This window comes from Camponotus floridanus, unplaced genomic scaffold, assembly GCF_003227725.1.
Source record: "Camponotus floridanus strain SB8 unplaced genomic scaffold, Cflo_v7.5 scaffold308, whole genome shotgun sequence".
Lineage (NCBI taxonomy): Eukaryota > Metazoa > Arthropoda > Insecta > Hymenoptera > Formicidae > Camponotus > Camponotus floridanus.
The window spans coordinates 52367-69930 of record NW_020229446.1 but is presented as its reverse complement, the minus strand read 5'-3'; positions in this window follow the sequence as shown (position 1 = coordinate 69930).

Sequence of the window (17564 nt, the reverse complement as noted above, 5' to 3'; positions counted from 1 at the left end):
TTCTATTTTCATATATTTTTATGTGTATCTCATGCATCTTATTATAACTTATTAAAAATACATATACTATAGAAAGGAATAATGATAAGGATTTTTTATGTTAATATATTTTTATGTATATTTTTATTTTTCAAATATTATAATGTTATACATATATATTTTTTCCAGAAAATTAAAAAAATAAACACTGTATGAAAATTAAATTAATTAATTAAATCACATTGTCTTATGTATCCAGAATTGTGCGAATTGTCAAATCCCAGCCATTTCACGTAAACCTCGTCACCCCTCCTGCGCAGTACTTTCTCCACGAGATACACGTCCGGATAATTCGCGCGATGCAACTCGTGTTCGTAGAACGCTCCAGCGATAGATTTTTTTGCGATAATCCTCAGTAGATAGCTTACGGGATTAGTATGCTGCACTTTTATAATTTTAAACACCTCGGTTGTCCAATTTGGCGTGTAACCTTTCTCGAAAACTGTCTTGTACTTGCTAACGCGTACCGAGTCACCTACTTTGAATTTCGCCGGACCCGCGATATTTACATGGTTGTACACAGTAGCCAAGAGTCTTTCAGCGATCGCGGGGGTAACGTCGACGGGCCGCATACCGATCGTTCTATGCTTGCGCGCGTTGTAATTCGATACGAGTTCCGGCAACACGTTGATCCACTTGTAAGATCCGTTTAGCGTAAACATCTTCCACATGTCGTTTTTCAGCGTGCGATTGAATCGCTCAACGATCGATGCCTTTAATGTCGAATATGTAGAATAATGATTAATGTCGTGTTTTCGCATGAGCCGTTGCACGTCGACGTTATAAAATTCCTTCCCATATCGGTCTGTATATTTTCGGACACCTCTTGCTATCTCGAATTATCTCGGCGATAGCGTCAGCTGTCTCGCTTCCACCTTTACTCTTGAGTGGTACAGCCCACGCGTACTTGCTCAACGCATCGATGACAGTGAGTATGTAGTTGTAACCTCTGTTGAAACGAGAGTACGGACGCATCTCGACGATGTCGGCTTGCCACAGGTCATCGTATCCCCGTACTATAACGTGTCTTCGGGGGAAATTTTTTCTCGCCGGTGCGTGCAGTTCATTCACCAACTGCCGTTTCTCTAAACTATGTTGTTTCTTCGCTTCTTCGATTATTCCCAATCGTCGATCCATCGTTGTTTCGATTCGTCGATCAAATAAACGATACGTATCACCATGCGTTTTATTATTCGTTGTCACTCTTTAGCCGTTCACTGCCGTTCGACAGCCGTTCAATAGCCGTTGCTGACCCGTTCGTAGCCGTTCAATAGCCGTTCAATAGCCGTTCAACAGCCGTTCAATAGCCGTTGCTGACCCGTTCGAGGTCGTTTCTCTTCGATCGCTGTCACTCATTGTAGTTCGATAATCCTTCGTAGCCGCTCGATAAGCCTTTGTAGATGTTTAATAATTGTACAATAGCTGCTCCTAAACTGTTCGCTACAGCTCATTATAGGTTGATAGCCGTTTCTGAATTAGTGTTAATCGCACGTCGAAGTTCGTTTATCGCAATCTGTAAAGCTCGCATATCCTTCTCGAACGCAATCAGCTTCTCGTCTGATTCTTTCTATTGATTCTTCAACGTTTTAACATATTGTTCCACATACAGTTTGTTGACTGCATCGGTATCAGCCTCAGGTTGCGCTACACGACGAATCTTGCGCGACCTCGCGTCATAGTCCGTAGCGACGCGACACAGAGCGTTTCGACGCAAGTAACTTGTCACCAATTTACTCCAATGATCGCTTGTGCAGATTTCTTCATTTCTCCGTTCGAATAATCCAAATTTGTTGATAGGCATTTTTTTCGATGTGAGTAACGTCGATCGACTGATTAGTTTTGTCGAGACACCGTTTAATTTATAATAAGGCCAGCTTCGCGAAGTTCCTCTATGATCGACAGGATCTCGTTGTCGTGAGCGTTGTGACCAGCTCGGCGCGAAGCGTCGAGCAATCGTAGGCGATCCACTAGCTCGTTGGGATCGTCCCAGTGCACGTAATCGATCTTATTGTTGGTTAGCGTCATCGCGCGAGGCGTGAATACTCGTGTTTATGCGCACTCGTCGCCATCAATATGCTCTTATATTTTTGCATATCGTCCTCAGTGTATATGACGTCGTCGGGAATTCTCTTGAAGATCAACTCGTATAATCCTGGTGTACCAATATACCTCACTTTATCTATGATTATAGAGTCATCTTTGTCAATGTCGAATCGTTTGTTACCGAGACGCATTCCATTCTCGTCGAAATAGACGCCGTACACGTGATCGATCGTGTTTTTTCTTTCGTCACCGCTAAGAAGAGCACCTATGTATTTTTGCCCCAGTGATCCCAAGTGTTCTCGTAACACTTCTTGACCTTCCGACGTTTGTAATCTGTTTCGAACGGATGTTTCGAGCGGGTTGCCTGAGGTTTCGAAAACTTCCTCTTGAAACAGGTTTTTTTGGGATTTTTCGAGAACTTCTTCGATCTCATCAAGTAATTTGGGCATCCTGGATTGTACGGTTCTCGTTGTCCCGGACGGTGTGGAGGTTATCAGCGGTGTAGAGGTTAGCAGCGGTTCATCCAATGTACGCGGCATCAATAAACGTTTAGCCTTCAATCGTTTCCTCTTTTTCGGTGTCGCATCCTCCTCCTCCTCCTCCTTCTCCCTGTACCGCTTGATGGGTAATGTTTTGATTATAGCGTCAGCGTTACTCTCCGGCTCGTTTTTCACCGCGTTAAAGCTAGAGTTGTCGGCGATTTTTTGTAGTGGCTCGATAATAGGTCTAAAATGAGTCTTGACCGCGATATCGTCATCGATCTTACCGGTCTTTAAAGCGCGATGTTTCTTGCGGATCGATTCGCTCGTTTACTCAATCTCCTTCGCAATCTTTTCACGCTCACGAATATTATCGCTTTCAGCCATATTGACGGAATGTCAAGCGTTTCACCCTTCTCGACAAAATGTTGGCAGCGACTAATCGTTTTGCGGTATCGCGAACACGTTAAATCCTTTTCTGTATCGCCCGTTCGTAAGCGAGCTATCCTTATCTATCACTAGGAATCCATACTTTTGTTGCCAACAAGTACGACATAATTCACTGAAATCCTCGTACGACATGTCGGTATTCACATGATCGTTGTACACGTGTTTCAAGTTGGTACCATCCTGTTTAAACAAGATCAGCAGGTTCGCGTTGTCGCGTATAAGATGTTTTGGTATTCTCGCGTACGTCTGACAAAGATAGAAGCAGTCGACGTTCGAGTGACGACCCATTGAGAAGTACTCTCTTATCGTATCTTGCTTGTCGCACGCCACGTCATCGAAGACGAAAATCGAGTTTGGATGTGCCTCGCTCGGTGTAATGACGTCACTGTTATTCGAGAACGTAAAGTAGCCGATTTCGTCGATCGGCGTCAACAAATTCTGCAGATATTGATATTTTGGCTGTTGCAACGACTTCGAATACACGTACACATTTTCGAAACGTACACCGTGCGGACTTTCCAGTAGACTTATCAGAACGTTGGTTTTACCACAATTCGAGGGTCCGCATATAATCGCGCGTATAGTAGTCGGTAGCATCGTACCGTGCCTGCGCATCTCCGCGTTGTCCCCCATTAATCGTAATCTGCTATCGCAATTTCTCACGTAAATCGTCAAAGGTTGTCGTACGAATCTCATTTTTTCAACACTGTTGATTGGATCGAACGCCTGCCTATTTATAGGTGCGCGAAATCACGAGTCGCTCAGTAGAGAAAAAATGTTCATTCTGCTATCAAGTCCTTCCGACATTTGCGATTTGAGCGTCGAACAGCTACAATTTGTGTCGAAAGCAGTTCTGTTGCAAATGTGCGGTGATCACGTTCACTACGTGTGGGACAAGCTTCCAGAATATATAAAGGCGGATCCGGAGGTTCAGACGTATCGTCGCTGTTACAAACACTACAATCAACCGTGGCAGGAAACGCACATCGACGGTCCGGCGCCATTGATAAAGAATTGCAGCGAATGTCAACGAAAATAGGTAGAGGCCTATTAAATCACGCGATAAACGCACTTCCGATCGAATTACATATTCCCGGCTATCAGTTTTGCGGGCCAGGTACACGGTTGGAGAAGCGATTAGCCAGAGGTGATCGAGGTATAAATCCATTGGACGCTGCGTGTCGCGAACACGATATAGCATACTCTCGAAGCAACGATCTCACCGAGAGACACGCTGCGGATAGGATACTCGCCGAGAAAGCGCGGAATCGCATCGTTGCGAGAGATTCGACTCTCGGTGAGAGAGCCGCCGCTACAGCTGTCTGGACAGCAATGAAAGCTAAGACGAAGCTCGGTATGGGTCTGAAGACAACGAAGACGAAGAAAAGAACGGTGAAGAAACGGATACTTCCGGTAGCGAAATGCGGCGGCATATTGCCGATTCTACCAATGTTGGGAGCGCTCGGATCCCTGATCGGTGGAGCGGCTGGTGTAGAGAAGGTGGTGAACGACAGAAAAGCCGCGCAACGTCAGTTGCAGGAGATGCTACGTCACAATCGCGCCATGGAAGGTCATGGATTATATCTCGCTCCTTACAAACACGGACGAGGAGCCTCACCGAGAAAAAAAAAAAAAAAACGTCAAAGAGACGCTAAAAATGCCGCAGGGTGCAACTACCAACGTACAATTGCTGCAACTGGCAAAACGTATGCGCATTCCATATTTTAGAGGTGTTTTCATGCGCAACTCTTTACCGATCGGTTGTATTTATCAAAACGAGAGCGGCATCGTAAATTTGGATAGCGTCGAAGGTACTCATTGGGTAGCGTACGCAAAGAGGGGAAATCGCGTTATATATTTCGACAGTTTCGGCAATCTTCGACCACCGAATGAACTGGTGCGATATTTCGGACGAAACGTAACGAAGATACAGTACAATTACACACCTGTTCAAACTTACGATCAGAGCATCTGTGGACAATTGTGCTTACAGTTTCTTCGAACGGTCGATGCGTGCGAATTTAAAGACTGATATTGCGCTATTTAACTCAGTATTCGTTAAACAGTTTTGCCGACATGTCTATGACATTCACGTTGAGTGGGAAGAGTAGCGTTCTCACGGCAAACTTCTTTCCCGCCGTAGATTTGGGCGACGATGCATACGAACTCGGTCTAACGGATTTTGAAACTTATCACACAATACCGAATGTGAATTCCTCGAATAATAAATTTTACTTTGGCAAAGACGACGCGGAAATTACAATTCCCGAGGGATCGTACGAGTTGCGAGATATACATGAATTTTTGAAACGTGCAATTTCAGGACAACATCGCGATACGAAACACATTGACGACGGTGTCAATGAAGATGACGACGGTGTCAATGAAGATGACGAATATCCGATAGTGTTCCGCACTAATTACAATACGATGAGGAGCGAGATCAAATGCGCATACAGATTAAACTTTAGCAAACCCGGCAACATTGGATCGCTGCTAGGATTCTCGAATCGTATTCTCGAGTCGGAAAAATGGTACGAATCGAACATGCCGATTAACATTATCAACGTTAATATTATCCGCGTAGAATGTAACGTGACCGCGGGCGCGTACAACAACGGCAAACTCGTTCATACGATACATGAATTTTCACCGAGGGTACCGCCGGGATATAAGATATCGGAAACGCCAGCGCAGATCATTTACCTGCCGATCATCGCGCGGAGCATTACGGATTTAACGTTACGCGTTGTCGACCAAAACGGACGATTGCTCGATTTTCGAGGAGAAGAGATCACCGTAAGATTGCACGTACGACGGTTGCAGCGATAACGTACGTATGCGACGTATGAGATGCACGTGTTGAACGGATCGAAAGACGTGAGAGATAACACAATCTTTATGAAATCAGTGACACCAACAACAACAACAACAACAACAACATCGACGTTCGCTAATATCCAATCATCCGAGAAAAAGAAACTCAACACATCGAACGTTGCGTTTTTGCAATCTTTGGGATTCGCGGTGCGAAACAGCTGAACGATGACCGACATCCTCAACATCGGTGAAGAACCTATCTTTGACGATCGTATCGTCAAGATCAAGACTCACACGTACAACCCGTTCACCAATACAACGTTCGGACACAATGACGAGATAAGAATACCCATACAACAACAGGATCTGTATACGCTGCCGCATGAGAGTTTCCTATACATCGAGGGAAAACTAACAAAAAACAAACCACAAGCTGGAGGAGAAAATGAAGTGTTACTGGGAAAAAATTGCGTCGCATTCATGTTCGATGAGATTCGATACGAACTCAACGGTGTTGAGATTGATCGCAATAGAAACGTAGGAATAACTACTATGCTCAAAAACTATGCAACAGCATCGACCGATAGACATGTGATTTTGAAAAATGCCGGCTGGGAGACGTCTACCTATGCGCATGGACATTTCAATTTTTGCGTACCACTCTACATGTTGCTGGGATTTTGCGAGGATTACAGACGCGTGGTGATTAACGCTCGTCACGAATTGATCTTGATACGATCGCGCAACGACAACAATTGTCTGCTTGGAAGTTCGGTGCAGGAGCCTGTGATCGACATATTCAAGATACAATGGCGAATGCCTCACGTGCTGTTGAGCGAAATCAAAAAGTTGTCGATGCTGCGTGCTCTGGAAAGCGGACGATATCTCAGCATGGCTTTTCGCTCGTGGGATCTGTACGAGTATCCGCTATTGCAGTTTACAACCAAGCATTCGTGGGCCATTAAAACTGCGACTCAGCTGGAGAAACCACGATACGTTATCTTCGCTCTGCAGACAGGTCGGAAGAATGACATGTCTAAGGATGTGGGTGCATTCGACGACTGCAATTTGATCAACGTGAAACTCTATCTGAATTCGGAATATTATCCGTACGACGATATGAATCTGGATTTCGAAAAAAGTAGATATGCCATTCTGTATGAAACATACGCACGCTTCTGCCAGAATTATTACGGACACGAGTATCTCGAGCCGAGTCTCACCGTCCTGAAGTTTCTACAACACGGTCCGTTTATGATTATCGATTGTTCTCGACAAAACGAATCGGTCAAGAGCGCGACCGTGGATGTGAGATTGGAATTCGAGTGTAAGGAGAACGTGCCGCCGAATACCACTGCGTACTGTCTCATCATACACGATCGCATGATCCAGTACAATCCGTTGACCAACGTTGTACGCAAACTCACCTAGGTGACACAAGAGAGAGGGGGAAGAGGAGCATGATATAAATCGAAGTCTTGCGAGATGGTTTTAGAGTTTTGTCATTCCTCTCGATTGGCGTATCGAAGAGAGAGAGAGAGATCTCATCATGTCCGTACCAACGTTTGTGGATCTGCAAGGATTTATCGTTGGGAAAAATTTTGTCGTGAAGGAAGCGGCAGTCTTGAGAAAGGGATACGTTCTATCGCATTACTTTTTCGCAAGTCCCGTACCGTGGAGCGTGCTTACAAAATCTGAGCGATATCAAGTCTCATGGCTGATTAGAAATCATCATGGATTACAATGGGAAGACGGAAACGTTCCGTATGGTTTGGCTCAGCGTGTAATTACAACAGCTATCGTTGGTACGATGCACGAAGAAGAAGAAGAAGAAGAATCATCTGTCATATACGTTAAAGGACTTGAAAAGCGAAAATGGTTGACCGATATACTAGACGATGCGAGGAATGGCTATATTATTGAAACCTTGGATGCAGATTACGAAGATATTGATGCTTTAAATAAATTAGATATTATCAATAGTATGCGATGTGGAAAACATGTTAAGAATTGCGCATTACAAAATGTATTTAAAATATTTAACTGGTGGTCGCAACGCCAGAAAGAATTGCAAGAAAATAAAACAAATATGTAAACATTAATATGTGTTTTATCTCTTATTTCCCCCCTCCCTAGACCTTTCCTTGCGTTTCTAAGAATATTTTATCTGAGCGTTATTTCACCCTTCTCCTAAAATTCAAAGCGTTAGAAGCATTGATCCCCCCACCACATTATACTTTTGGAAGATGAGCGTCACGTATACCCGGTTAATTCCTGTACGATCAGTCTCGCGTTAACCGCTCGTGTTTCACTTTTCATAACCTTCAAAGAAATGTACTACGCCGAAAGAAGCAGTAGCGGCAGCGACGTCGGAAGACACGTGAATAATAATTACGTGCCGAGTCGTAATAAAACTTCATCGTTTGAGAATAAATGTGACGAGTAAGTTTCATTTAACTTTTTTCTATTTTTATAATTTTATTACTATTATTTAATTTTAATTTTTCTATAGCATTTCGTTGGAGCGTCGTGCGACTCGTATACTAGGTAGACGATACGCATTGACGGCTACGGAATTCAAATTCCTCGAAATTGGTATCAACGTGGGTCCACCGAGTTACGTGGAGATTGCAATAGGAGATCATCGAGGAAAGGAACTGATATTATCTCTCGAAACATGGAAAGGACTCTACGAGCAGCGTCGCAATATTCAAAATTTACTTCGGAGCGACTCTAAAGATGACTACAATTTCATAAGCGTTGGACCGCTAACAGTGAGAGTTCGTACGATTAACGACGTCAAACTCATAAGTGTCGAAACTTCGGATGTACGCATGATGATGGTCGAATCGACGTTACATCGTATGTTCGATCTCGATCAATGCATAGATGCAACTTTTGATCGATTAGATAAAATTATCCAAACAGTTGATGTTAAATTTACACAATTCTGCAATATCGCATCCACTGTAACGGATCCGAAAGAAGTATCATATGTAATACGCGCGAGTGATGTTTTCAACAAGCATGAACTCGTCGATTGCGAGCTGGCATCTTTAGCTTTTAATTCTTAATATGTAAGACAAAAATTATATTTGTATACTAAATATATAAACAGAATAAATAGTTATAAATCTATATCATGGTGTACTTTCTTTGCGTTTAGCGCGCTCTCCCGTCCCAGCTTTCATGCATAGCTCCTTGCGAGAGAATTATCATGAGAGAGCAAACACTAGGAAAGAAAGAGATAGAAGAAATGATACGGTGCACGTGAGAGAAGAGATATCACACAATGAAAATATTTTTGATAATTTAATATATAATTTTTTAATAGTTTTCTTATAATTTAGTAATAAATGGAGCAATGAAAAGAGAGGGAGAGAGGAATTTCGAAAATAAATAAGATTTTTTATATTAATTAATTAATTAATTTTTAATAAAATAAAATAAAATGTGTATTATATACATAGTGTGCAAAAGAATTTAAAATATACAAAATATAAATGTGTATTATATACATAGTGTGCAAAAGAAATTTTAAAGAATTTAAAATATAAATGTGTATTATATACATAGTGTGCAAAAGAAATTTTAAAGAATTTAAAATATAAATGTGTATTATATACATAGTGTGCAAAATGAAATTTTAAAGAATTTAAAATACGCAATATATACAATTATATAATACAATTATAAAAGTATAAAAAAGAATACAAAAAATATAAAATGAATAATATATAATTGAATATATAATATATAATATAATAGGAGGGCGATGGCAACGACGATATGGTGGTGGTGGTGGCGTCGATGAGAGGCGATGGTGGAGCGGCGATGAGAGGCGATGGTGGGGCGGCCGGTGGAAGAGTGGTGACTCTTTCTGCACATAAAAAAAAATTTATTAATTATTTGAATAATTTGATAATAAATACCTACACATGCGACCTACCTCCAATTATTGATCAGAATCCGAATCAGAATCATAACTGATCATATATTCAAGATAGTTATGCTGATGGATTCCTCGCATCCTTTCGGAACACGCTTTTCGATTTCCGCCTGGCAAACAGCAATCTCGGCAAATGGTTGCCTCTAATTTGTTCCTCTTTCTAATTCGTATATCCCTCTTTCTAATCTTTATATACGATTTTAGATGGGAGGTCGCGATTGGAGAATTTCTTCCGCCAAGTTCACGATTTCTTAAATATTCCACCACCGACATGTTCATTATTTTTTTATTCCGTTGCTCGCACACTTTAGTCTTATTCACTTTTTTAATGTTTTTTTCACAACGTGCATTGTGGACACTTCTTTAATGTTTTTTTTTCACGTGCATTGTGGACACATATTGCACGGAAATGTTAGATATAACGGATCTCTGCAATTAGAACAGTATCGTCCATCCGTTGCATCCAATGTCTGAATCACATGTTTTCGTACGGCATACATCATTTGGGCGTCTACACCTTGCAGCCTAATCATGCAGGACGCACATACTGCTAAAGCGCCGCCAGTCGAGTAATAAAAGGATATCGTGCAATATTTTTTTTGTCCGCTTAATGCATTAATTTCTGCGATAGATACTATTTTTTCTTTGACTAGTGCAGAGTCACTATCCTCACTGCAGTCACTAATGCAGTCACTGTCGGACGACAACACGCGATCTTCGTCTTCGTTTTCCATTTTATGTATTATCACACAATATATATATATATATCACACTTTCTAACAGAACACTATTTTTTTTCTGACAAAACACTTTCCGAGAGAACACTATTTTTTGCTACCGACGTGTCGATGCGTTTTCAAATGATGTACTATGATCTGCTGCGCTTCGATCCTTCTTATATTCGACCAACAAGCTTTCAGAGACTGTTGGGGGTTGACACGAAAGAAAATTTTCTTGCAAATGTACCTAGGATCGTAGAAAAAATGCGCTATTATATTACACAGATTGCTTGAAAAGGTTGGACTGAAATATCTCAAAAATGTAAGTTTATGAAATAAAGTCATAAAAATATGTATAAGAGTAAAAAAAAAAAAGAGTATAAAAGGTTTTCTATAGTATCCCATTTGCAAGAAAAAATTTTCTTTGTGTCCCCCGATAATCTCTGAAAGCTTGTCCGCTTAATCTCTATTGTTTATACGTCGAACGGGAAAAAAAACCTGGAATTATCTATTACGGGTGTACCTCGAGAGTACAAAGCAGCCGAACATCGGCGCTGATATGTAAACGAGGGAGACACCTCCGATTAGTCAATCAAAGCCAATTGTGTCCAATTGTATTGTGTCTAATCGAGTAATCCCCAGACAAAGCAGCCGATCATTAGCGCTATTAAAATTTTTCCTTAAAAAATAAAATTTTTCCTTAAAAAATAAAATAAAATACAATAAAATAAAAGAACAATAAAAAGGATTAGGTCCGCAAAATCTTTTTCAAAATATATAATAAAATACAATATATATAAAAATATATATAAAAATATAAAAATATATATAAATATATATAAAATATATATAAAAATATATAATAAAATACAATAAAATAAAATAAAAGAACAATAAAAAAGATTAGGTCCCCAAAATCTTTTTCAAAATATAATAAAATACAATAAAATAAAATAAAAGAACAATAAAATAGATTAGGTCCCCAAAATCTTTTTCAAAATATAATAAAATATAAAATATAATAAAATATAATAAAATACAATAAAATAAAATAAAAGAACAATAAAAAGGATTAGACCCAAAAAAGGATTAGACCCAAAAAAGGATTAGGCCTAAAATCCTTTTCAAAAGAATACCGCTCTTTTGTTTATGCTTGTCATTAACGTGACCCCCCCCCCAACTCCCGCGTGACGTCATACCCCCGCTCCGCTGAGATCCCCTCGCACTTCACCTCCCTCAGAGGACCTGGGTTAGAACCGGCCTACTACATCTACTTCGGCGGACCCACGTTGATACCAATTTCGAGGAATTTGAATTCCGTAGCTGTCAATGCGATATCGTCTGCCTAGTATGCGAACCGTACGACGCTCCGACGAAATGCTACGGGAAAAATTAAAATTAAGTAATACTAATAATACAATTTGTAAAAAATAGAAAAATGTTAAACGAAACTTACTCGTCGTATTTGTTCTCAAACGATGGAGTTTTATCACGACTCGGGATGTAATTATTCACGTGTCTTCCGATGCCGCTGCTACCGCTGCTGCTTCTTTCAACGTAGTACATTTCTCTGGGAGGGTTATGAAAAGTGAATCCACGAGCGGTTAACGCGACACTGGTCGTACAGTAATTAATCGATTATACCGGATGTTCATCTATCAAAAGTATAATGTAGTGGTGGGGGATCAATGCTTCTAACGAATTTAGGAGAAGAGGGAGGCGGTGCTCGAACAAAAGAATTCTTAGAAAAGCAAGCGAAGGATTAGGGTGGGGGAAATAAGAGAGATAACGGATATCAATGTTTACATATTTTATTTTTCTCGCAATTTTTTTTGGCGTCGCAACCACCAGTTAAATATTTTGAATACATTTTGTAAGGCGCAATTCTTAACATATTTTCCGCATCACATACTATTCGTATCGTCTAATTTATTTAGAGCATCGATATCTTCGTAATTCGCATTCAAGGTTTCAATAATATAGCCGTTCCCCGCATCGTCTAGTATATCGGCCAGCCATTTTCGCTTTTCAAGTCCTTTGACGTATACGACAGACGATTCTTCTTCTTCTTCTTCTTCGTGTATCGTACCAACGACAGCTGTTGTAATCGCACGCTGAGCCAAGCCATACGGAACGTTTCCGTCTTCCCATTGTAATCCGTGATGATTTCTAATCAGCCATGAGACTTGACATCGCTCAGATTTTGTAAGCGTGTGTCACGGTACGGGACTTGCGAAAAAGTAATGCGATAGAACGTATCTCTTTCTCAAGACTGCCACGTCCTTCACGACAAAATTTTTCTCAACGATAAATCCTTACAAATCCACAAATGTTGGTACGGACATGATGAGATCTCTCTCTTCGTCAGTTGAGAGGAACGACAAAACTCTAAAACCATCTCGCAAGACTTTGATTTATATTTCATGCTCCTCTTCCCCCTCTATCTTGTGTCGCAAACACTTAGGTGATTTTGCGTACAACGTTGGTCAACGGATTGTACTGGATCACGCGATCGTGTATGATGAGGTAGTACGCAGTGGTATTCGGCGGTACGTTCTCCTTACACTCGAATTCCAATCTCACATCCACGGTTGCGCTCTTGACCGATTCGTTTTGTCAAGAACAATCGATAATCACGAACGGACCGTAAAGATGAAACATCCCGACGGAGAAACTCGGCTCGAGATACTCGTATCCATAATAATTCTTGCAGAAGCGCATATACGTGTCGTACAGAATGGAATATCTGTTTTTATCGAAATCTAGATTCATATCGTCGTACGGATAATATTCCGAATTCAGATAAAGTTTCACGTTGATCAATTTGCAGTGGTCGAATTCACTCGCATCCTTAGACATGACATTCTTCCGATCTGTCTGCAGAGCGAAAACGACATATCGTGGTTTCTCCAGCTGAGTCGCGGTCTTAATGGCCCACGAATGCTTGGTTGTAAGCTGCAATAGCGGATACTCGTACAGATCCCACGAGCGAAAAGCCATGCTGAGATATCGTCCGCTTTCCAGAACACGGAGCATCGACAACTTTTTGATTTCGCTCAACAGCACCTGAAGCATTCGCCATTGTATCTTGAATATGTTGATCGCAGGCTCCTGCGCCGAATTTCCAAACAGACAATTGTCGTCGTTGCGCGATCGTATCAAGACCAATTCGTGACGAGCGTTAATCACCACGCGTCTGTAATCCTCGCAAAATCCCAGCAACATGTAGAGCGGTACGCAAAAATTGAAATGTCCATTCATGTTGGTCGACGGCTCCCAGCCGGCGTTTTTCATAATCACGCTTCTATCAGATGATATCGTTACATAGTTTTTGAGCGTAGTAGTTATTCCTACGTTCCTATTGCGATCAATCTCAACGCCGTCGAGTTCGTATCGAATCTCGTCGAACATGAATGCGACGCAATTATTTCCCAGTGCCAATTCAGTTTCTCTTTCAGCTGCTGGACTGTGTTTCGTTAATTGTCCCTCGATGTATAGGAAACTCTCGTGCGGCAGCGTATACAGATCCTGTTGTTGTATGGGTATTCTTATCTCGTCATTGTGTCCGAACGTTGTATTGGCGAACGACGGTTGTACATGTGAGTCTCGACCTTGACGATACGATCGTCAAAGGTTCGTCACCGATGTTGAGAATGTCTGTCATCGTTCAGCTGTTTCGCACCGCGAATCCCAAAGATTGCAAAAACGCGATGTTCGATGCGCTGAGTTTCTTTTTCTCGGATGATTGGATATTAGCGAACGTCGACGTTGATGTTGTTGGTGTCGCTGATTTCGTAAAGATTGCGTTATCTCTCGCGTCTTTCGATCCGTTCAACACGAGCATCTCATACGTCGCATACGTACATACGTTATCGCAGTAGCCGTCGTACGTGCAATCTTACGGTGATCTCTTCTCCTCGAAAATCGAGCAATCGTCCGTTGTGGTCGACAACGCGTAACGTTAAATCCGTAATGCTCCGCGCGATGATCGGCAGGTAAATGATCTGCGCCGGCGTTTCCGATATCTTATATCCCGGCGGTACCCTCGGTGAAAATTCGTGTATCGTATGAACGAGTTTACCGTTGTACGCACCCACGATCACGTTACATTCTACGCGGATAATATTAACGTTGATAATGTTAATCGGCATGTTCGATTCGTACCATTTTCCCGGCTCGAGAATACGATTCGAGAATCCTAGCAGCGATCCAATGTTGTCGGGTTTGCTAAAGTTTAATCTGTATGCGCATTTGATCTCGCTTCTCATCGTATTGTAATTAGCGCGGAGCACTATCGGATATTCGCCATCTTCGTAGTCATCGCCGTCAATGTGTTTCTTATCGCGATGTTTCCGTGAAATTGCACGTTTCAAAAATTCATGTATATCTCGCAACTCGTACGATCCCTCGGGAATCGTAATTTCCGCGTCGTCTTTGCCAAAGTAAAATTTATTATTCGAGGAATTCACGTTCGGTATCGCGTGATAAGTCTCAAAATCCGTTAGACTGAGTTCGTATTCATCGTCGCTCAAGTCTACAGTTGGAAAGAAGTTTGCCGCGAGAACACTACTCTTTCCAGTCAACGTGAATGTCATAGACATGTCGATGAAACTGTTGAACGAATACTGAATTAAATAGCGCGATATCCGTCTTTAAATTCGGGCGCATCGACCGTTCGAAGAAACTGCAAGCACAATTGTCCGCATGCTTTGATCGTAAGTTTGAACAGGCGTGTGATTGTACTGTATCTTCGTTACGTTTCGTCCGAAATATCGCACAAGTTCCTTGGGCGGTCGAAGATTGCCGAAACTGTCGAAATATACGACGCGATCACCCCTCTTTGCGTACGCTACCCAATGAGTACACGGTCCTTCGACGCTATCTAAATTTACGATGCTGTTCTCGTTTTGATAAATACCACCGATCGGTAAAGAGTCGCGCATGAAAACGCCTCTAAAATATGGAATGCGCATACGTTTCACCAGTTGTAGCAATTGTACGTTGGTAGTTGCGCCTTGCGGCATTTTTAACGTCTCTTTGACGTTTTTTTTTTCTTCTTCTCGCTGAGACTCCTCGTCCGTGTTTGTAAGGAGCGAGATATAATCCGCGACCTCCCATGGCGCGATTGTGACGTAGCATCTCTTGCATCTGACGTTGCGCGGCTTTTCCGTCGTTCACTACCTTCGCTACACCCGCCGCTCCGCCGATCAGGGATCCGAGCGCACCCAGCATTGGTAGAATCGGCAATACGCCGCCGCATTTCGCTATCGGAAGTATTTCTTCGCAGTTTTCTTCTTCGTCTTCGTCATCTTCAGGACCATACCGAGTTTCGTCTTGGCTTTCATCGCCGCCCAGACAGCTGTGTCGGCGGCTCTCTCACCGAGAGTCGAATCTCTCGCACCGATACGATTTCTCGGCGAGTATCCCATCCGCCGCGCGTCTCTCGGAGAGATCGTTGCTCCGAGAGTACGCTATATCGTGTTCGCGACACGCCGCGTCCAATAAATTTATACCTCGATCGCCTCTGGCTAATCGCTTCCGCAACCGCGTTCCTGGACCGCAAAACTGTGTAACGGGCGTACTCCGTTAGAGTCGCGGACAGCTGCAGTCGTGTCTCCAAGGATCGAGTAGGCAAGCGCAATAATAAAAAAAAAGTACGCGTGGTATTTTAATAAATGTATGTATTTGAGTGTGTCGATATACAATGGTGTCGGTTGTGTGTATGTGTAGATGTGTGTGTTTAAATGGTGCGACGCGTGGATCGGCGGTGCGCGCGCGCGCGTGTGAGTATATGTGCGCGCGAAGTTTCTTAGGCGCAAAAACGCGATAACCGCCGAGTTTCTTTCGCTTGATCGCTGTATTGCCGGATTAAATGCCTTTGGAAAACGGCAGCGTTTATTTCGTTCGGGTGTAACGCGGAACGATGCGCTTCCGGAGTGTGCTACAGTTTTTAAGCGCGGTTCGGATGCTGTAAGTCCGGTTTGAAACGGTCGTGTGATTTTCGGTAACCGGTGAATTGGAATATAATTTCGCTCGCGGTGCGGTCGATGACCGCGTGACGTAAGCGGCGCGTGTTTATATTGTTTTTGTCGCCGCGCTTTTTCTTTCCCCGATGTTCGTAGAATCGTATCGTATTTTCCCCGTATGGTGTGGTCGGGATTTCCGGGATAGTCGGTGCTTAGCGGGAACAACCCGCTGGGGGCAGCTCTCTTCTCTACCTCCGTATGCACCGACGGGACGAGGATGCTGTGTGCGTACCGAGATCTCCCGGTTAAATCGCGGTACGCCCCAATTTAGTTTGCACGTAAAAAAATGGATTCGTCTATTTGGTCGGACCCCTGAGATCTTCCAGGAGTGGTGGAGAGCACCCCACCGCTTGGTCTCGAATCTTTTAGACTTGTATAGGATAGCTATCTTTTGCGACTGCTCGCTCGAGAAGCTCGGAAAAAAGGTGCCTATCTGTTTGATGGGTCGCCTTTTTATACTGGGCTAACTAGCCCGCGCCGGCGTACATTCGAATCATCCCCACCGAGCGGTCGGGAAGACGGAACGGCGGGAGTCCTGCTCGTGGGGGCGCGGCGGAGCCGAGCGCGGGGAGATCTAACTCCTTCGCTCGGTAATCATCGGCCGTTTTCGGCGTGCTTCGCCGATTCAGCCCGGCTTGGTTTTAAGCTGTTGCGGTTAAAAAAATGTGGCGCTATGCGCCCTGCCCTTTGCTTGGCGGTGTTCTGCCGGGCGGCAGCTTCCAGCACGCATGCTGGGCATTAATTAGGGGGTGCAAGGATGCATCGTTATAACTGATAGCCGGGAATATGGAATTCGATCGGAAGCGCGTTTATCGCACGATTTAAGAGACCGCTGCCTCTTACGATTCTCGCTGACATATGTAGCAATCTTTTATCAACGGAGGCGGACCGTCAATGTGCGTTCCCTACCACGGCTGGTTGTAATGTCGTACGAACGATATTGTCGAACCTCCGGATCAGCCTTTATATATTCTGGAAGCTTGTCCCACAATCGTTCCACGTAATCACCGAAATTTTGCAGTAAAAGAATCTTCGGAAT